Source organism: Cryptomeria japonica, chromosome 5 (genome assembly GCF_030272615.1).
Source record: "Cryptomeria japonica chromosome 5, Sugi_1.0, whole genome shotgun sequence".
NCBI classification, from domain to species: domain Eukaryota; kingdom Viridiplantae; phylum Streptophyta; class Pinopsida; order Cupressales; family Cupressaceae; genus Cryptomeria; species Cryptomeria japonica.
Genome location: NC_081409.1, coordinates 633709192 through 633733551, shown reverse-complemented (window position 1 = coordinate 633733551; position 24360 = coordinate 633709192).

Genomic DNA, 24360 nt, shown 5'->3' with positions numbered 1-24360 from the left:
CTTTAATCCCAATGGCAAGTTGATCGAAGGTGACATGAGTTCCTTCTACACACTCTAGGCTTAAGTTGATACTTTGTCAGTTCAGTGTCTTGGCTTGAGCCATTGGTTAGCATCATGTGGTATGTTGTTCGACACTATGTGAGGAGGCCTTGTGATTTGTGATTATTTGGTGAATATAGTTTATTAATATTAATATATAGCCTTGATATTTAATTATTAATGTGTATTTTTTATTGAGGGTTTATTATTCATTAATATTTTTAATTGATGATTTCATATTTTTTATTTATTGCATTTGACTATTTATATAATTATTGGGTTATTGGTTATTGGTTCATTTATTTATTTGTTATATTTATTGAGTAATTAACTCCTATACATTTGGTTATTATTTATTTTACCTACCCTCTTGTATTATTGGTTGTGAATTTTGGAATCTTAGAAGGATCTACGAACCTCTGAAACATTGGTCGGCACTCACCAATCTACAATGGCTTGGATCTTAGAAGGATCCATAGATACACCTTCTCCCGAAACTAAATGACCAAGATAGCTCACCTCTGACCGGAAGAAATGACACTTTGCCAAGTTGGCATAAAGTTGATTCTCCCTCAAGCACTGCAATACCTGTCGCAAGTAGCCCTCATGCTCTTCCATAGATCTAGAATAAATCAATATGTCATCCAAGAACACAAGCACAAAATGATCAAGGTAGGTGCGGAAAACCCCATTCATGAGGCTCATGAAAACTGAAGGCACATTCATCAACCCAAATGGCACCACTGTGAACTCATAGTGACCATAACAAGTATGAAATGTTGTTCTATGAATGTCTACATCATGAATGCGCAACTGATGATACCCAGATTTTAGATTAATTTTAGAGAGCACCTTGGCTCCCTTTACCTAATCAAAAAGATCATCTATATGAGGAAATGAATATCGATTCCTGATGGTTACTTTATTCAGTTGTCGGTAATCAATGCATAACCGAAGAGAATCATCCTTCTTATTAATGAAGATAATAGGCGCACCCCAAGGAGAAACACTAGGATGAATGAACCCCTTGGCCAACAATTCCTCCATCTGCAACTTCAACTCACTCAACTCCTGAGTAGTCATCCGATATGGAGCTCTCAAAATAGGTTCCACACCAAGAACCAAGCCAATTCAAAGGTCTATGTCTCGCTTCAGAGACATACCGAGAATATGAAAAGGAAACACATCAGCATACTCTTGAAGAATAGGGTGACCATCAAGAGCGATTTCTCGACTCTCTTCCTCATCCACATCCTCAAGAGCAACTACAAAAAGTTGACACCCTCAACGCATACACCGCTTAAGTTGCATAGAGGAAATCATATGTAAGGATATCAATCTCTGAACTCCGATGATCCTCACTTTCTTGCCATGATCATCTAAACACTCTACTATCTTCTGACAATAGTCTACAGGAGCATTGTAAGATGACAGCCACTCCATCCCCAACACAACTCCATAAGACCCTAAAGGAATGACTCGAAGGTCAACTGAAGTAACAAAGGGTCCTAGGTCCAACTCACAACTAGGAATGAAGCCATCTACGAAAACACCCACACTGATAGCCAACTCTACTTGCCACCTATCCGCCTGCTTAGCAGAAGCAAGCCCGCACCACTCCATAATGGATGAAGAAATGAAATAATCTGAAGCACCGGAGTCAAAAAGTATAGAGATAGGAATACCGCACAACACACCTACAGTCTCAATCACTGTACCTTGATGCTCAGCCTAGCGGTCATCAACCGGTGCAAAAACTCTATGGGATCTACCTGCATCCCCCACTGTCGACTCTGATGTGGTTGGCCTCTGACTACCCATCTGGTGAGAATGTTGAGGGCACTGAGCGACTACGTGGCCAAGCTGACCATGGGAGAAGCAAGATCCCCTACCAGGTCCTCTACCTCCAGATGGCCCACTGGATTGCTGGAAGCTTCCCCTACTAGGGGCCTAAGATGCACCCTAAGCGGACTGCCCAGGAAAACTCTGTCTACTCCTCTGCCAGTTCCTGTTCTTCTTATGCTAAGGGTTGTCACTCTGCTAGCCCTGAAATTGTTTCAACCTTGGCTGAAAGCTCGATTGTTGTTGTTGCCCACCCTTAGCAGGTGCTTGAGAACCCCTAAAAGGTGCAACTGTATGGGACTGATTACCTCTAACTCTGGACCCACTGAAAGGCACACTCTCGATTTGCACTCTAGACTGACCGCCATGCGCACAGATAAGGTTCTTCTCCACTTGCCTGGATTTCACCATGACTACCTCTACTGAAGCAGGCTCAAACACTCTCACTCCTCTACTGATGTGGTCGTTGAGACCCCTCAAGAAGTGTTGAACTAGCATCGCCTCATCGTTGCTAATATCGACATATTGTTTGAGTTCATAGAACTAGTGCTCAAACTAATCTACTGACATGCCAAATTGGCGCAAAGCATAGAACTCATCTACCTATGACTATCTCCACTGAGGTGAGAGAAATCGTGCCTTGAATCTCTTCAGAAAAATCTCCCATGATACAATGCTAATGCTCACATTGATCCTCTCCTCCTCTAACCGCCACTAGATAGATGCAAAAATATCAAGACGCATGATGGCACATCTCGCCTTAGTGTTTCTACCATACAGATGCATGGCAAAACACAGATCTAGACTAATTAGATAGGTCTCTGCCTCGAGACTGGTACCTTTACTATCAAAGAAAATGAGGATGGGACCTCATCAAGTCCCTCATGTGTCCCATGGTAGTTGAGTCCCGGTCTATTGGTACCTCTCTCCTTCTGGGAGATCTCTCTCTCTCTCTCTCTCTCTCTCTCTCTCTCTCTCTCTCTCTCTCTCTCTCTCTCTCTCTCTCCCCTCCAGAATCTGTTGATGCGACTCTCCAACTTGAGCATGGATGGGCTGATCAGCCCCAAGTCCGGGGCCTAGTCTGGCTAGCACTTCATGAAACATCTACCTCAACTCTTCCCTTTTGGGAACCTTCTCTCTTGCATGTTGCTCATCCTGATGAACAGACTAAACCTAATCCACACTCACATGAGTGGGTGATGGTGAAGGACTATGGTGGTCGGAACCTCGACCTCATCCCCCACCTCTACCTCTATTGCGGCCACCAACACGGCCACTACCCTTGGCTCTCCTAGCCATGACCTAACACTACAAAGAGAAAAAGGTTTAGATCTACGTCAAGGATAATAGCAAGGAAATGCAAACACTAATACCTACACAAAAGGTCAAGCTGAATGGGCTCATTATAAACCAGACTACCTAGTGTTGAAACTTGGCTTTGATACCAAATGTAATGGCCCGCGAGGAACCCCAAAGGAATAACCACACAGCTAGGAAACTAAGGGTGAAATAAAAAAACTTAAAGTATAAATCACATTAAGTGCATTAATTACTACATTGTACAATAATAACACAATCAAAAGACTAACACAAGAATTCCTAAAGGGTTACCAACGAATAATTCAACTAAAGGTTAAATTCCAAAATTACGACTAACCCAATCATCCATCATTTACTCACTGAACATAATAAACCATATATAACAATAGATTACACCATTTAAAGATTGAAAGGGTAACAATATAATTTTCTCTTCAATAAAGCACTCACACAAATCATAAAGATAGCTCATAAATAACATCCAAAACTTAGGATTACATTGATCATAAAATACATTGCTTCCAATAATACATATAAAGTTTATCTTTACCAAATACAAGATTACATAAATTCATTGATACAATTGACCACATAGGTCTCAAAAGGACAATAATCTCCAACATGAGATAGCGCATGAGTCACGAACCACGAGAAACACCTGCAAAGCCAATCCTCGCATGATGGTACGAACAATAACATCTGATGGGAAGTGGCACTACCACCCGACCATGTGATCCCAAAATGGAATCACCCCACTGTGCTAGGAGATAGCAGAGGACCCTCAAGCAAGCATAAGAAAGACAAGGATGACCAAACAATACGACTCCACAATAATCCAAGTGACTCGACATCACAATACTCAAGTGACCCTAAAGAGAGAGTGTCATTGCATAGCTTATGATGGTTACCCTAGGTATGTCTTCATAGGTCCCGACCCCCATCCTGGGTTATCCTGGTAACCTTTCCCAAACCTTCAGCTCCATCTAAGTCCCATGCGGACCCTACCAACCTTTCGTGAAGACAACATGGTCGGTTTGCCATTCCAGGCCTTCCTACTACATCTTGAGCCTATACGAGCACTCAACCATGCAAGGGGTACAATATCTTATATAATGTTAAAACTGCCCACCCCCTAATCAATTATTAGGTTATCACTTATTATCTGACTTTTGAGGGGTTATCCTGCCATCCACTTCGGGCACAGCCCCCACTCAAAAGCCACTCTCTCATAGGACAGTAAACGAACATGGTCACTCTACGAGGACCCTATGGCAAAACATGTTGTGTCCTGGAGACAACTGAGAGGGGGTGGGTGAATTAGTTGTCTAATAAATTCAACCAAAATTAACTTAAGCAAAACTTAATGCTTAATACCGGTAAACCAAACTTTATGTCGCTAGACAGTCTTAATAGTTAATTGTAATACTGGTAAAGATTAATACATGAAACAGAAAGACAATAACATCCACAACACATAACCCAAATGTTTGTACGTGGAAACCCTGTAAAGGGAAAAACCACGGTGGGAAGCCTTACCCACAATCAAATGATACTACTGTAGATAGTATGTGTGTACAATATAGATTCTGCACATGCAGAAAGGCCAACTGCCTAGAGCTCACTTTTCAATCACAAAATGAGAGTCACACTGACTACAATTGGATGGTTAAATCCAATGATAATGTACTGCACAAAATAGCATCTTCATATGTTGGATTCAGTACTGGTTTAGTTCTGATTGCCTTCACAAAATCCTTCCTTCAACCTTCAAATGATGTCTGCATGTATAGCTCTTCTTATTTTCGCATATACCTTATTGCAATCCTTTTTGCATTCACTCTACGATCTTACAAATGAGATCTTACATTTATACCATAACCTAAGACCAATTGAATAGGTCGGCTCACTAAAAGATATTACAAGTAAATCAATATCCGATGCATGATGTTGGCTCAATGCATTTACAATAATAATAAATCATCTCCATAACATGTCGTGCTAATTTGGAATAGATATGACTGTCGGTGCTTATCCTGGACCTATTTGCTGGTAACAACAAATATGCAAACCCGAATAAACAGTTAACCAAATTGCCAAAACCAAGTGATCGAATAATGTCTTTAACCACAACCAAGTAGTTTCCAATTCATTCCAAGTACTGATGAATAATATAATCTCCCGCTGAACCAAATACCAGTGACTTTGCATAAGTCTCTGACTTGCCGGTGAACATAACCAAAATCTCCAAGTGCTGATAAGTGTTGACAAGTGATGACAAGTGTTGACATCAATGACAAAACCATATCAACATATCCAAATTGCCAACAATCTCCCCCTTTGGCATTGATGGCAACACAAGATGGAAAAACTATCAAAGTGCCAAAACAGAAATGCCAAAAACCAAAAACCAACAATCTCCCAAAATACAGATACAAAGAGTAATCAATCTCTCCAACAATCTCTCCCCAAAGTAACAATCTCTCCCCCAAGGCATAATGTGTTTTTCCATATCAATCTCTCCCCCTTTGACATCAAATTCCAAAGAAATACAAAACCAAATACAATTAGTTCAAAGAACTTATCACAAAATACTGACTCATTCAATATACTAACTACTCCCCCTGAGAAGTAGCTCTCCTCATCAAAGCCGAAATAAAAGATTTCTTTGTTAATTATGTCGGTTGATGACAAACATTAACTATCTAAGTCTTTACTAGTGGCAGTAGGACTACAAGTTTCTCTCTGAGATACTCAAATTTTTCCTTAGGCAAAGGTTTTGTAAAAATATCTGTAATCTTCTCTTTAGTATTCACATAAACCAATTTCACTTCTTTTGCTTCAACATTCTCCTTTAGAAAATTGAATTTGATAGAAACATGTTTAGTCTTAGAGTGAAATACTGGGTTCTTAGATATATCAATTACTGCCATATTATCACAGTAGATAGTTATAGGTTCCTTGCATTTTACCTTTATGTCCTTCAACATTTGCTTGATCCATAATACTTGTGTACAGTTAGTTGCTACTGCAACATATTCTGATTCTGTTGTTGATAGGCTTGTACAACTCTGTTTCTTGCTTAACCATGAAATTAGTCCGCTACTAAGAAAAAATGCTCCACCGATGGTGCTTTTTCTGTCATCCACATCTCCTGCCCAATTAGCATCTGTGTATGCACATAAGTCAAAATTTTCATCTCTAGGATACCATAAACCAAAATTTGTAGTGCCTTGTAGGTACCGTAAAATCCTTTTCACTATTGACTCATGATTTTCTTTAGGATTACTCTGAAATCTTGAAACAATACATATTGCATTCATAATATCAGGTCTTGTTTGTGTCAAATACAGTAAACTTCCTATCATAGATTTGTATCTAGTCGGATTAACAGGTGTAGATTCATCCTTCACAGATAATTTATCAGTTGTAGTCATAGGTGTGCTTACTGGTTTACAGTTTTCCATGCCAAATTTATTTATTAATTCCTTCAAGTACTTAGATTGACATAGGAATATACCTTTATCAATCTGTAAAATTTGCAATCCTAAAAAGAATTGTATCTCTCCAATCATAGACATTTCAAATTCTTGCTGCATTTTGTTAGAAAAGTCTTTACACAAACCATCTTCTCCTCCAAAGATTATATCATCAACAAAAACTTCAATAACCAAGATGTCATCATTAGTCACTTTATAGTATAGATTGTTGTCAGCATTACCTTTAGTGTAACCAAGCTTCAAAAGATATTTGTCCAATCTAGCATACCAAGCTCTAGGAGCTTGTTTCAATCCATATAAAGCTTTCCTTAACCTGCAGACCATGTCTTTGTTATCTGTCAAAGGAAATCCATCAAGTTGCTCAATGTAAACTTCTTCTTCAAGATCTCCATTCAGAAATGCACATTTAACATCCATTTGATATACTTTATAGTTCTTGTGTGCTGCAAAAGCCAATTAAAGTCTGACTGCCTCAATTCTAGCTACCGGTGCAAAGGTTTCATTGTAATCAATTCCTTCTTTCTGAGAATATCCCTTACACACCAATCTTGCTTTGTTTCTAATTACCATGCCATCTTCATTAAGTTTATTTCTGAAAACCCATTTAGTTCCAATTACATTTTTGTCTTTAGGTCGGGGAACTAATGACCAAGTGTTATTCCTTTCAATTTGTTCCAATTCATCTTCCATAGCTTTAATCAAATATTTATCTTCACATGCCTCATTAATTAATGTAGGTTCAATCTGAGAAATAAGACATACCTCCTCATTTTCCAATCTTCCTCTAGTCATAACTCCTTAAAATTTGTTTTTAATTATCAAATCTTCAGAATGATTCAATCTTACATACCGAGGTGTTTTTGCTTGTTGTTGTTCTTCAATGACTGTTGAATCTCCAGATGATGCTGGTGTAACTAGATCACCATTCTGTACCGGTGGGTTCATAGTAGGTTCATTTGTGATTATCTCTATTGCCAGTTCAGAGTCTGTGTACCTTGAATTTCCTCTAAATTGTTCATCAATTTTCACATTTGCACTCTCAACAATTTTCTGCAATCTCTTGTTAAAACATCTATATGCCTTACTCTTAGATGAATAACCAAGAAATATTCCTTCATCACTTCTAGGATCAAATTTTCCAATATACTCATCTCTTCTAATATAGCATTTACTTCTAAATATTCTGAAATATTTAAGAGTAGGAGTATTACCAAATCATAGTTCATGTGGGGTCTTACCGGTTTCTCCTCTGATGTGAGTTGTTGAATGTATAAACAGCTATATTGACCGCTTCTCTCCAATATATATGAGATAGATTTGCTTCCGATATCATACTTCTGGATACATTCAAGATAGTTTTGTTTTTCCTTTCCACAACTCCATTCTGTTGGGGTGTCCGGGATGCTGACAACTGTCTTTTGATCCTATTCACTTCACAGAATGCATTAAATTCCTAAGATGTGAATTCACCTCCTTGATCTGATCTCAAACATTTGATTTTCTTGCCGGTTTCATTTTCTACCATCACCTTGAATAGTTTAAATTTCCCAAATGCTTCTGATTTTTCTCTGAGAAAAGTAACCCAACACATTCTAGAATAGTCATCAATGATTAGCATAAAGTATCTATCTCCTTGTATACTTCTAGTTCTTGTTGGACCATATAAATCAGTATGAATTAAATCAAGAACATTGTTAGACTTCTCCAGAATACTCCTGAAAGATGCTCTAACTTTCTTTCCAAATTGACATTCCTTACATACCGGATTGTGAGGTTTAACAATCTTAGGTAAATCTCTAACTACCTTAGTAGTACTAATTTTCACAATGCAATCAAAACTTACATGACAAAGTCTCTTATGCCATAACCAACTTTCATCAATATGTGCAATCAAAATGCTTTCTCATTATTGTTTAAATGAAAGATATTACCTCTAGTCTGATTACTGGTTGCAATTTCCAAACCAGTTCTGTTAAAGATTTTGCATTTACCATTCTTGAATTGTAACTGAAATCCTTTCTCAACTAATTGACCAACACTTAAAAGATTATGCTTCAAACCTTCAACATAGTAAACATTATCAGTATTGTGCTTACCATCAAAAGATATGGTGCCTTTTCCTTTGATCAAACAAGCTTTATCATCTCCAAATCTTACTAGACCTCCATTGTAATCTTGAAAGGTTAAGAATTTACTCTTATCACCAATCATATGATGTGAACATCCTAAATCAATAATCCATTCATCCTTATCTTCAACTTTAGTTGTTAGGGCCTGCTCTACCAGTTGAACAGTAGGTGTCAGTTGATCTTCTGTTATAGTAACAAAAGCCCATCCATTGTCTCTCGGATCCTCAACAGAATCATCAGTAACTCCTTCATCAATATAATAACAAGATTTGTCTCTATTCTTCTTAAACTTGTATTTCTGATAGTCAGGGTTAGGCTTATATGTTCTTTTAGCTTCTTCTCTTAGTCTTGCATGTCTATCAGGACATCTAGAAGCCATATGACCAATCTTATTATAGTTAAAACATTTAAAGGGTGCTTTACCTTCATACTTACTTCCAATTGGACCTTTAGGCATTTTCCTTGCAAATAGTGCTTCAAGTTCTTCAAGTTCTTCATTTTCTCTCCTGCTTTCTTCAAGTTCTCTTGCATAGAAGGCTTTCCAATCAGATTTATCATTTAATGATGATGATGCAGTAGTTGATGATGATGCCTTAAAAGCTAGGCATGTCTTGATAGTAGTAACAGGACCAAATTCCTCAAGCTCAAAAATTGAAAGTTGTCCAACCAAGGTGTCTCTAGATACTGATGCATTGGGCATTGTTCTTAATTCATTTATAGCAGTAACTTTCATTTTATATGCCGGTGGTAAAGCTTTTAAAACTTTAGAAACAATCTCATCTTCACTTAAGGTTCCTCCACAATATTGTATACCCAAAACAATTTCATTTACTCTTTCCATAAAAGCAAAAATTCTTTCTTCCTCTTCCATTTTCAAATTTTCATACCTGACCCAGAAGCATTCAAGTTTTGCAATTTTGACTGTGGAATCTCCTTCATTCAATTTTTCAAGTTTTTCCCAAATAGCTTTAGCAGTAGATCTATCTGACAATCCCATGACTTGTTGATCTATCAATGCGCTCAAAAGTGTTTCTCTTGCTTTGCAATCATTTTCTTCATCTTTAGCCAAGTTAGGTGGAATAGGTTGACCTTGAGTAGGAGCATTATAGCCATTCCTTGTAACATCCCATATTTCCTTTCCAATGCAATTCAAGTGTGTCTCCATCCTAATCTTCCATATGCCATAGTTAGTTCCATCAATTTTTAGACTGTCCTTCTTGAAATAGTTAGAAGACATTGGATCTCCTCAAGCTATTAAACTTTTGAAAAAAGAGGACTAAGCTTTGATACTAATTGTTAGGTCCCGGAGACAACTGAGAGGGGGGTGGGGGGGTGAATCAGTTGTCTAATAAATTCAACCAAAATTAACTTAACCAAAACTTAATGCTTAATACCGGTAAACCAAACTTTATGTCGGTAGATAGTCTTAACAGTTAATTGCAATACCGGTAAAGATTAATGCATGAAACTTAAAGACAATAACATCCACAACACATAACACAAATGTTTGTACGTGGAAACCATGTAAGGGGAAAAACCATGATGGGAAGCCTTACCCACAATCAAATTCAATACTAATGCAGATAGTATGTGTGTACAATATGGATTTTGTACATGCAGAAAGGCCAGCTGCCTAGAGCTCACTGCTCAATCACTCACACTGGCTACAATTGGATGGTTAAATCTAATGATAATGTATTGCACAAAATAGCATCTTCATATGCTAGATTCAGGACCGGTTTAGTTCTGATTGCCTACAAAATCCTTCTTTCAACCTTCAAATGATGTCTACGTGTATAGCTCTGCTTATTTTCGCATTCACTCTACAATCTTACAAATGAGATCTTACATTTATACCATAACCTAAGACAAATTGAATAGGTCGGCTCACTAAAAGATATTACAATAAAACCAATTACAAGTAAATCAATATCCGATGCATGATGTCGGCTCAATGCATTTACAATAATAATAAATCATCTCCATAACATGTCGTGCTGATCTGGAATAGATATGGCTGTCGGTGCTTATCCTGGACCTATTTACCGATAACAATAAAAATGAAAACCCGAATAAACAGTTAACCAAATTGCCAAAACCAAGTGATCGAATAATGTCTTCGACATAACCAAGTAGTTTCCAAGTCATTCCAAGTACATGTGAACAATATAATATGTCAGTGAACCAAATACCAGTGACTTTGCATAAGTCTCTGACTTGCCGGTGAACATAACCAAAATCTCCAAGTGCTGATAAGTGTTGACAAGCGATGACAAGTGTTGACATCAATGACAAAACCATATCAATATATCCAATTTGCCAACAAAACAAATAACCATAACACCACTTTCCAAAAACAGGTGGTCAAAAACAAAGACATACTAACTCTTGGTTAACCATAAGGAATAAGCACTACATGGTTAAAACAACGAGGTCATCATACATCACTTGGTCAAGAGATACAAAATATGTCACAACAGGACGAATAACAAAGACAAGAAATCACACAAAATAAACCCTTTGCAAGAAAAGCTAAATTTACTAAAATAAAAAATAAAATATTAAATATTAAATATATATATATATAAATATTTACAAATAAATTTAATAAACTAAAATATAAATTTAATCCCATTATATAAAATAGCGGTCACCATTTTAAACATACCGCGAAGAGGGGAATAAGAACGGAGCGGTGGCATAAGCCTACGCGTGGGTAGTGCTACTATCGAAAGGTAGCAGTCACTACCGACTGGTAGTGTTGTTGCCGACCGGTAGCAGGCACTACAACTGGTAGTGTTGCTACCAACTGGTAGCAGTCACTATCATGGGTAGTGCTGCCACCCGCGGTAGCAGTCACTACCGACCGGTAGTGATACTACCTCACGGTAGCAGACACTACTGTCCCACGTGGTGGGACTAGCCCGCCACATGGGCTTACATTTTTTATTTTTTATTTTTTTTTTAAATTAATTTAAAATTAAACCATTCCCAGCACCAATCATTGGTAAAAACATACAGTGAGCAGATAATAATTTTTGAAATGATAATCTTCAATAAGGGATTATGGTAAACACTAAAGCATAGAAGACCCAAATATATAAACGTCTTGGGCAAAATCAAAAGAATTTTAAAGAGATAAGAGGGAATTTGATTCATTAATTGATCTCTTCATACACAGGAAGAATCCTTGCATCATGCAAGAGGCAAATTAATAATTTTTGCTAGCATAACCCCCAAATCTTGGGCAAATAGATACTTGCAATCATACAGAAAACCAAATCTATTCCTTTCTACACAAAATAGAGGAAATAAACCGACAACTAAATTTTTGCCAAAACATGAAACACACAGCCAATAGAACATTGAACCATTTCCTTTCAACATGCACACATTTGATTTAGAATTCAATACAATTCAATCACAACTACTGTATTTTCCAAATCCAAATTCCGACAAGAATCTTCTATAAGATTTCACAATTCTAAACATACACACTAGAAGAAAACTCAAAGATTCAAATTTTAATTACAAAACAAGAAGGAAACTACCCAACCTACAAAGCAATCCAGGAAGCAAATTTGTGGAAGAGCTTCAACCTTGCATACCAATTCCAAATCCAAGCTCCTTCTTCCAAATGGATTTTCAAATTTTTGTATTAAAAAATAAGCCTCCCTCTTCCCGTGAACTCACAGGAATATATGGAAAAATATTTTCAACCTAAACTTTCTAGGTTAAAAGTTTCCTCCACCAATAAGAATAAACTATTTAAAAAAATAAAAGAAATCTGATTTACCTTTTCCATGAAACAATTATTTTTCAACAAAATAAAATCCAAAAGCTATATAAAAAGGTAAAAAGGAAATGCCTTTATTTCTTTTTTTCATTTTCTTTTTTTTTCAATGAGACTTTATTTCAACAAGAGCATTTTAAAATTTAACTATTAAAGCATATACTTACTTCTTTTTCCCAATATTTTAATATGACTATAACACAATATATTAAACAATTTAACCATTTGAATCTAGCAACTCATTTATTTAATTAAATCGATAAACTCAAAAGCATAATAATTAACTAGTTACGCCAACACAAAATAGCATCATTCACTCAATTTAATAACCATTCAAATAATCGGAAGCACGCAAAATGAGGAATGATCAAACGACGACTCACAAAATGACAATACCAAAGCACTATGAATCGCATACCGGTCAAACGAGAAAGACGACCGACTGACAACACTCACATGAGTGTAACTGCGGGTCAAGTTAGGGTCCAACAACTATCTCCTCCACTCCAATTGGACAGATAAGGCACACTCAGACCTGTGAAACTAGGTGGAGTTGATATCCCATACCTACCCGGTACTTGTACCTGCAATGTCGTGCATCAACTAACCACACGTGCATATAGACAAATATATGAACAGACATGACACACACACTGATGAAGGAGAATCATGATGTTCCTTGTCTCACAGGAGTGAGTGAAGGAAAACCATCCCCTCGCATCCCATACACTTGCAGACACAAAACATATAAATAACACATCACGCATATAAAGTAAATGTCAATCCATCACAATAATCCATAAAAATTAACATTTAATCATAAGTATTTAAATACTACATGAACGCATACACCACATATCAAGTTAAAGAATGTAATAATATCGCATAAAGTCTGATAAAGTATAAAAACAATGTATCCACTGAACAGTCTACTAAAGTCAAACATAAGTCCAAAAAGAGTATGATCGAGAAAGGGTACTACATCCTAAGTTGATATATTGATCTGATGGATATTTAAGCATTTTATGGCTCCAACAAGATGGATTGTCCTTTTTGTGGATGATTGTAATACCTATGGTTGAGCAAGAGGGATCATTCCTTGCTCATGAATATTGATTATTTACAAGGCTCTTGATTACTTTATGTGATTTGGCATTATGGCATTTTAGTTATTAATTCATATTTGAATACTCATATGTGGATATTATTATATGGATTTGAATGAGCCTCATTGTTATTGTTGTTGTTACCCTAAGGTCTTGGAACATGGTTAGGGGGAGTGGGATTTCATGTGATGGTAGAGGCCATGAGAGATAGGTTGCTAAGAGGTTCCTTGTAAGGATGCTTGGAGTTTAGACCACCAAGAACACATTGGAAGTTTTCTTGTTTTAATAAGTGATAACCTTAATAATTAATTATATGGGTTGGGTAATTAGGATTCATCTTATTAAGATAATAAATTGGTTTTGGTGCCCCATCTCATAGCCCTAGAGTGGAGACTCAATATGAGATTAGGAAGATCGTGGAGACGGTAAACCGAACTCCCTTGATTCTCTCATAGGTTGAGACAGTTCCGAATGACTATCAAGGGTAATGGGTGGAGATCCCATAACTATTCCTTTTATGTGAGGAGAACATGTGGAGACACTCTTCCGTACATGTGTCCTTGGTTCTTATGCCTTGATTGTTGGATGCTTTTGACTTATCCTTGTGATGTGATTTGGATTATCATTCATGTGGTTGCTTTTTAGATATGGTTAATGTTATGTTCATGTCCTTTGGTTGTTAGGTGTCAGTCTATGTCTAGAGTGTTTGTGGGACCTTGTTTCATTTTTTATAGCATGGGAGGTGGTTCCTTATTGGTTCCACACGGTCAGGTGGTTTGATGCCTTCTTCCATTCAATTTTTCTTCTTTGTTGGATGATTGTGTGTGTGGGTATGGAGTCGTTATCTCTTCAGTTGTGCTTGGTTACTTGGAGAAGATGCTATGTACTCTTATATTAGTTGGGAGACATAATTGTAATATGTACCATGAGATAGTCCTAATGATAGATTGGAAACTATGTATCTCAATGTAAAAGGATATTGTATCCATATCAAATAAGATATTGATGTAGTAGGTTGTGGTTATGATTCTTGTGGTAAAATATGTTGTTTTGATCCTTGTTGGACATTTGATGTATCTTGGATATTCATTATTTATGTAATTAGAGATTAAGATTCATCGTTAACTAAATGATGTTATTGGAATAGTAATATGTGCATCTTAAGACTCAAAAGATAAATGGTAGTTGGACTAAAGTAGAATGTGTTCATGATGTATGGTTAAATGAATTATTTTTTATGTCATTGAAAGAAGTAATTGTTAGGAATTAATGTTAGAATGAATTAGATAATGGTAGAGATCATGATTCTTATGTTCTTGGTGTTATGTTAAGTAATGACGTTGAGATGCCCTAGGGAATGTTAATTGATGAGATGTATTTTATTTTTGTTTGTGTATTATGTCTTATGATCATGATTTAAGTTGATTATGTGCATGTCTAGTTGATGTTTAAGTATATGAATGATTATTGAGTTATAAATGTCACATTAGTTTAAAATATAAAAAAATTATCTCTATTTTCATGTTAGTTGGTTAATTTCTCTAGGGTATTTTTGGCGAGCATTACAACTCAACTAATGAAAAGGGAAGAAAATAATTATTTCAAATAAATGGATGCTCCTTATACTAAATTTGATTCTATTGGTAGTCTTTAAGTCATTGATTTCAAGAAAATTCCTCAGGCTCCTATTTCTAAAGAAGATAAACATAATAAATTATCTCTTTGTGGTGAAACAATCAACCATATTTCTAACTTGAACAATATAATAGAGGACATGAAAGAAAATATGAACAATATGATGAGATTTATTACTATGATTATGAATACATTGGTCACCATTATTTCTTTATTGTAGGATAAGGATTGTAAACAACAAAGAACCTCCAACCTCACCAAGGAGGATGATAATTTCTTTAAGTTCTTATCTAAGGTAGAGGGAAAGTCATATCCCCCCTAGTGCTTCTATGTTTTTCTTCAATTTCTTATTTTTCTATTTCTTTTGGTTAAATATTTAAGTATTGTTAAAATACCATTTTTATCCAATTTGGAGATATTTTGACTTGCCTAAGGGAAGATCTTGTAATAGGTTAGGCCCTTTCTTTCTCACTTAACTAATAAAAAAAAAATTATTTTACATGAAAATTTGAAGTATTTGATAATTCCTTGTCTTACATTACTTTATATTTTTTTATCTTTTACCAATAGCATATTTTAAATTGGTTAAACTATATTAGTGTATTTGAATGTTAAGAACTAGGTGTAACAGTTAAATATTACACCACTAGAAATGAAACCTTAGAGGATTTGATTTTTATTTTTCATTTGGTCAAATTAACATCTTACATGCTATTTTTTTAATTTTTTTATTAAAAGCCAGTAAACTTATTATTTTCAAATGATTTCCCTAATCTTCACCTTGTATGACTTTTGTACTTCAAAGAAACTCTTTTCAGATTCACCAAATGCTAATACAATACCTTCATAACTTATATTGATCTCAAATTATCCCTTGACACGTAAACAAGACTCCTTTAAATTGTCTTATATTTTATCTAATTTCCACAAAACCTCTCCCTTCTTTCCAAACACTTATTTTAACCATTCCAAAACTTAGTTGACCTATTCTCCCACCCCTAATAGTTTTCTCTTCACATTTTCTTAGCACATAGTTTTCCTATTCCTATACCTTCCCCTTCATTTCTTTAATTTACAACAGCTTCTTAGGATACCCCGAACACACTTTTATCTTTCCTATATCTTACACATAATCTCACTTATTACATTTCCATTTGATCCCTTCTCCCTACTTTGATTGTATCCTATATTACATTCCCTTATCACCTGCATTTCCTATATTCAACCCTAATTCCTTACTTTTCCTACATCTCATCATCCCTTTCACTCTTACTTTTACTCAAACTTATAATTTACATCCATTCATTCAATTAACCATCTAACCTTATTGATTGTATTTTATTTTAATAATTATATCCTTCTTGTCATTTAGTATAATGCACACATTTCCACTTGACCAATAAAATTGTAAAATGTAATCAATAATTTAATGCAAAATAATTACAACAATAAAATGTACATACATACATCATTTCTCTATCTAACTCTAAACAATAGGTTAGACACATGTACAAGGTAAGCATTTTCAACATGAAAGGGACTACAATAATATAAAAATTAGTGTAAGAAAATAAATATGGTGGTGTGCATCCCCATGTAACATTCCCTACACAAAAACATGGTAATTTAAGATAAACATGGTGTTAATACACACAATACCATAGGGGAGTAAGCCCTAAGATTCTCATGGAGAAAAAAGTTGTACTTAATCCTAAAATTTAACTTTTATGAAATAATTGACTACTTATATCAAGTAATCATAGAAGATGCACTTTTATAGCATGATAGATTAATACTGGCTAAATTATTCATTTGCTTAATAATATCGAGATACATGTATGCCTACACAATTTTCTTCAATTTAATTCACTATAATACAATCACATTAACAAATAAATTTATTTAATTCATAATTATAATGATAAAGATAGCCTAACAAATAAATATTTCCATGATCTTATCATTAGAAAATATTAGAAAATCCAATAGTAATATATTTTCAATGTTCAACTAAACTTAAGATAATGACTTTTAATTGAAGTCATCTCCTTCCTTTTCAAACACAAAATTTAAGAGTAGTGAAAGAATAAATTTTATTTAGACATTTAGAAAATGAGAGAAGGGTTAGAAGGATTCTCTTCCATTCTACATTATTTTTATTTTATTATATTTTCTTGTATAGATTAGTTATTTATAATATTACTTAATATTTTTTTATTCTTGGATAAATAATGATGTTGGTAAACATTAGTGTTAGTTATATAAAGTAACAAATTGCATATTCATTAATGTTCTTTTATATTCATTTATCTATAATAAATAAATTGATTTGTAAGTAGTAAGTAAAACACAAAGTAAAAACTCTTTTAATAGTCATGTATTCAAGATATAGTAAGTATTTGTTTTTATTAGACATAAAATAGTTCCACATAAAACATAAAGTAAATAATATCATAAATAAATAATCTTTTAAGTAAAATTTGAAATTTGTGTGTTCATACGTATATGTAGTAATTACAATAACTAAAAATACGTAAAAGAAAATAACATTTAATAAATAAAATAGATCTAAATATTTTAAACTTTTTAAAATAGATGTATTTAAGATATTTAAATTACAATATAACTTCTACATATTAAATTGACCTGAATATTATAATATATAAAATATTGTCCTAGACTTTAATATAATACAAATAAACTAGATATAAGTGATTATATTGAAAATTCATCATTACATAATATAATTAAAAAAATATATGATAATAAATACTATCTTTTAAAATATAAAATACCCTTTTTAAAAACACTTATTGAAAAATAAGGAAGCTTAATTTTCTTAAAACTTTTTCTAGTTGTATCAATGTCTTTGAATGCAAGTAAGTCACTGGTGGTGGGAGTTCATTTACATTCTAGTACACTAACATAAAAATCATTTAATATACAATATAAGTTTAATATACTTGGGGTTCATCCTATAGCACAACGGTATAGCTACGAGCCTCCTTCAATGGAGGTCGTGAGTTTGATGCACGGGGCTTGGCCCCTCTCTACCCCCGTCATTGCATTGGTCTGCTGACTTGGCAGACAAAGGCTTTATTTGGCCGGAGAGGTATTTCGTTGTTGGTGCACACTGAGGAGTGATTGATAAATTTGGAGTGTGCTCTTGGTCCTCCCGATGCTCGTTGGTCGATTTCTCTCTATTCGTTGGCTAGGAAATTGACAGTTGTGCTCTCAGGCTGTGTAGGATGCTTCAAAGAGGATGTCTTGGCCCTCGATGTCTTGGCCCTCGATTCATAAATGAGGTCCTCCTTGTGATCTCACTGGTTCATAGCTCAAGTCAAAAGCGCTTACTTAAAAAAAAAAAACTTTAATATACTTAACATATTTTGTAGATGTTATAAACCATAATATATCTTATAATAAAAAGGGTTAATAGATCTTTAGCAATCTCTAATATGAAATATTTTCTTTTTTTTGGTTATCAAGAAACATTATCAAAGTACATAAAGGAATAGATACTTGCAATTATAGACATATTGATATGCCCATAATCCATTGATTGTATTAAGATATGCTAGCATAAACCTTAATTAAGTTATAAATTAAATCTAGAATTCAATATACTCTCAAATTCTGAATAGGAAAATTCATACCACAAGACTTGCGATACAAATATGTATCGCAAATTGGGATGACATGCATGGATTAAGAAGAATAATGAGGAGTTTGAATGGAGTTAAAAGGAAGAAAATTATACAAAAGAATGGAAGGAAAAAAAAGATGAGACTTTGAATAATAAATATAGCTTTGTGTTTGTAAGTTAATTAAAGTTGGATATGTTTCATTTACTAGTACTTCTTTATTTTAATGTGAATGTTTATGAAAACTTTTGATGAAATTATATGCTAATGGGAATGCATGAATTATCATTATGGTTTTGCATAAAAAAATGCATTTTATTATAGATTTATGGGCCTTTATGTCAAACTTGGTGATGTCAATAGTCAATTTCTAATTATTTAATAGAAATAGTAAGGTCCAAAGTCCTCTCAGTTTTATTACACTAGTATAGTAATTGTTTGGTTTCAACTCTTTACTAAATCAAAATTAAAAAATGTTACTTTCTTTTGAACTATAATCTTACTATGTATATGAAGGGATAAGAAATGATTAATAAATTGGAATACCCTACATGTCTACTTGAATTTATAGTTTCCTTGGATTTTATGCTTATTATTTGTAGCATGGAATAGTCGATGCAAGGTTTTTTTTTGGTTAAATAATGTGGCTAAGTGATTGTTTAATTGTTTTTTAAGATAAATTATATGATAACCAAGCCTTTTCTCTATTTAATTGAAAGTCTTTGGGGTAGTCCTTTGTGATTTCAATTTGTAATCAGTTGAGCATGAGGGTGGTCGTTAGTATTTTAAAATGTTTATGTTGTTAGAGTTTGCATTGTAAATACTATTTTGTGAAGGGCTAATTCAAATCTCAAATTTATGACTTGAAAAAATTCATAATTTTCTTTATTCATGTAAAGTTGGATGTGTTTTTTATTAATAAAGCAGTGAGAACAAGGGTATTTAGTGAGACTAATTTATATAATGGATTTATTATACATATTCATATTAAATAATTGACATTAGGATAAATTTGAGACTTAGTGAGACTAATTTATATATATTGTTTTTAAGTGCATGATAGTGAATATTTTACTCTTTGGACTTCAAGATTTGGCTATTTTTTAGCTAAAATAAGAATTATTTCTATATACTTATATAAGCATATAAATATGTCATAAATTGATATAATGATATGCTTATATGAATAACATTCTTAAGGTAAACACTTCATTTGAAGAAGAGTTAGAATTATTTGTGAACGTATGTACATGTATACACACATATGTATAGTGTGTGCATATATACACAATTAATGTAAAGATTTATTAGGTGACTTAAACACATAAAAAATATAATGAACACTTTATATGAGTTTGTTCTATAGTAATGACAATAGAGAATGTAATTGAGAATAATTATATCATATTTTTTATACCTTTGTGAAACATGTGCAATCCCAACCTAGTGGATATCAAACAATAAAAGGCTATATTTGTGAAAACAATATCCGTGTCTCTATTTTATGATTGATTTATAAAACTGAGATACCATGAGATATGGTATTTATTATATTTGAAAACTAATAAATGAAACTATATTGTCAATGTCTAGTTTGAGATAGAGGTGTATGCATAAATGACCATGTAAGTTTACGTGCATATTTATTATAAAATATTTTCCCAAAGTAATGCAAAATTACTGCTTGCATTATTGGTTCATCGTGTCTAAAGTTTCAAATTAATCAAAGGTATCATACTTATCTAGCAAGTATCTAGCGTTGCATGATAGATTATTTGTATTAGCATACAACAATAGCTTTCATTTGGTTTGATGACCTTAGAATTTCTCTGAACTACTATCATGAAGAGTAGGGCCACTTCTAGTAGGAAGGTGTGTAGGAGACAATTGGTCTATGGTTGGATGAAAATAATTAAATTGATGTTTTCCTTCTTGTAGTTGAAATAAAAAAGGGATTATTAGAGACAATATATGTTTCCACTAGTTGTTGTATCATATTAATGTATTATAATTTATCATATGTATATGATGATACATTTAGATGAAAACTATGCACTAGAAATATGTATTAGTTGAATTATAAATATTTGACTATATATGAAAATAAGTCTATTTTCTATTTCTATTTTAAATTATTGAAAAATTTGGAAAAATAAACTAATTTTCCTATATATATGAATTATATGTTAAGGTTAAACTATGTTATTATTTTTATAATCAAATATATAGGAACTATTCAAGTTATTTAATAAACAAAATATCAATATTTTCAATAATAGGTTTGTTGAGTTCATTACGCATGGTATTAGAGCACAGTTCAAACACTAGGGCCTATGAGCTTACCATGCTAAGTTATTCAATAAGATAATTGTATGTGTACCTTGAACCTAGAAATTGGTGGATTAAAGACTTGGAAAAATAAAGGTAAAGAAAAATAAACTCAACAAAAAGTTATAGTTTAAGAAGATTGTAAGTTACTCAAGGGAATCTTAGCTCTCCAAATTTGAGACCCTTACCAGTGCTCTTAAGTGTATTAAGTTAGAAATGGAGAAATAAACTAAACAACCAATTGTTATTCAAGTTAAACCTAAAAATTTGTCTCCAATTCGTGACATGTCTTCTAGGTGTGGTCACAATGCACCAAAGATAAACTTATAGGATATCAAGGAATACCTACATGTAAATCCACCCTCTAGGTTTGTGTTGTTAGATTTTGATGGCAAGAAAGAATGAGAAAAAATTCCTCGCTCAAATATGATAGGTAATATTAAGAAAACCCTTACATAAATAAGGATGTATAAATCCAATATGATAAATTAAAGTCTCCTTTCCATGCTTTAAAATATTACATTTGGCATATTTATGATTCTTCATGTGTAAGAGTTAAAATCAAACTAAATGTTTGCAATCAAAATAAACCTTAAATCTTCTAGACTATTCCTCAGATAAAGAAACTAATTAAACCTAAATGACCTCACCAAGTGAAATCATGGTATAAATAAGTGTAAACATTGGAGGTAATCAAGATGGTTCAAGTGACTATCAATTAATCCAATAGAAGAATTGAATCAAATTCTAACAATGGTAAATAAAACTAAAGAAATATTGGAATCCCTTAACTAATAATTGATAGGGGAAGGTCATGTAATGGCCCACCAAAGAACCCATCAGGAAAAAAAAAGAGAAAATCTAGAATATTTTTATTTGAAACATTTCAAATAAATTTAACAATTTCAATGATAAAGATACAACAATACATGTCACATTTGTATGATTATGTGCACCAAGTGTCACAGGGAAAACTACAACATGAAAGGACACTATAACAAGATCACATCATTGCACAAGTGAGGTAACAATAGCAAAAGACTAACATCAGAATCACTCACCACAAGAAATGGCAAAATTGAGAGAGAGGAAGGATGACTACTCAACAATGTTTGACACAAACCACAATTGCATCCTCCTACAAATGTTAGGATTCCCACAGATACTGAGAGGGGGGGTGAATCAATATCTAACTGGTGAGTAGTATTTCTTAAGTTAAAACATGCAAAACATAAAATAGCAGTATACCGGTATGCAAGAATTAATCCAATAACAGAATCAGAAACATCCACATGAAAAGAACACCATAACACAAGATGTTTAACGAGGAAACCTAGTGTGGGAAAAACCTCGGTGGGATTTGTGACCCACAATATTCACTTACTGGCCAATAAGAGAATATTACTTACAATAGGGGCCTGCACATGCAGGAAGGCCAACTGCCTAGAGCTCACTGCTCAATGAGAAGTCACACTGACTTACAATGAGGATTATACTAATCCAATGATCTGTACTGCTTTACAATAGTATCTCCAATGCTAGATTCAGTACCAGTTCTAACTCTGTTCTTTACATATACCCTTGACCTATAATTCACACATTAGGTCTGCCTAATAATTTTCTTTATGCTCACTACTTTACTTTTTTAAATGTCTACAATGATCTCCTTTATATAAAAGAGTCATTTTACAATTTGCCAAGTCGGCTTACAATAATAATCAAAATATTACATATCAAAAATCCTGTCGGCCTCTATGCCGGTATACATCTTTTCTTCTGTGTCGGTGTCGGTTCCGGTGTAGAGTGATCTATTTGATGCTGGTGCACTATCTTGCTTGTGTAATGCTTTGTCGGTATGATGTATTGTCGGTGTCATAGGATTGCAAGGTTGTCATCAATGACAAAACCTTCAATCACACACAATGTCTCATTGGAGTGTCCATATGCCAACAATCTCCCCCTTTGGCATTGATGGCAACACTCATGAGAAATTTCAAAAAGTGTCCAAAATGTGTAGTCCAAAAAATTTACCAAAAATATGAAGGGCTCCCCCTGAGCATATGATTCCTGTCTTTGAACTTTCTCATCCTACTACTCCCCCTTTGGCATCAATGATAAAGGTTGTCAAGATGTTAGTAGAGTTTGCAGTTATACCTGTCCATATCCTCAACCTTGTAGTTGGGTAGTTACTATCTGAAAAAGATCACCCAAAATTAAGTTTATACTATCCATAAACTTTTTGCTATCTTTTATTGTTGTTCCAGTCCTCTTCACAATACTGGTGAGATGCTGCAATTGTTCTACCAGTGTTTTACTTCCCTGTGCTAATGCCTCTGAGATTTCCTTCCGTAGAGATGCTAGATAGTCCAATCTTGGACTCAGTTTAGATCTCAAGTGTTTTGCCTTGTTTATTATTGTCTCTTTCTCTCTTTGTTGTTTAAGCAATTCTTCCTCAAAATTTGCTAACTTATCTTCAAAAATAGATAGTGAATCTGGTGAGTTGACAAAATTGTCTGCAAGCTTGTTTATCTCTTCCTGTGTCTTGCTTATTTTCTTGCCAATATCTACAGTCAGGAAGTTTGTTTTGCATGTGTCTTTATACATGTTTTTATACTCTTTTAACAAACTACACAGTTCTGATAGAAGTGTGTCAAAGTCTCTATTACACTTCTTTATTTCTTCTTCAAACAATTTCTATTTCTCCTTTTCTACCATGTCCTTTACAGATTCTTCCTTTATTTTCTCAATATTTACAGAAATGTATTTACATAATGTGTCCAACTGTCCTAAAGAATCTTTATTATCTATATTACAATCAGGAGCAATTATTGTTAGAGTATTCGGGTATTTACTTGATTAATTAAACATTCTTTGTTTAATTATTTAAGTTCCCTTTATCTCTTTTACACTTAAGCTAACTTTAGGTGCATATAATTAATTATTTTAATTAACTATTATGTGCAAACCTAGGTTTTCCCTTTTTAGGGTTTCTTGACCTATTAAAGGTTGAGTTCTTTCTTTTCATTG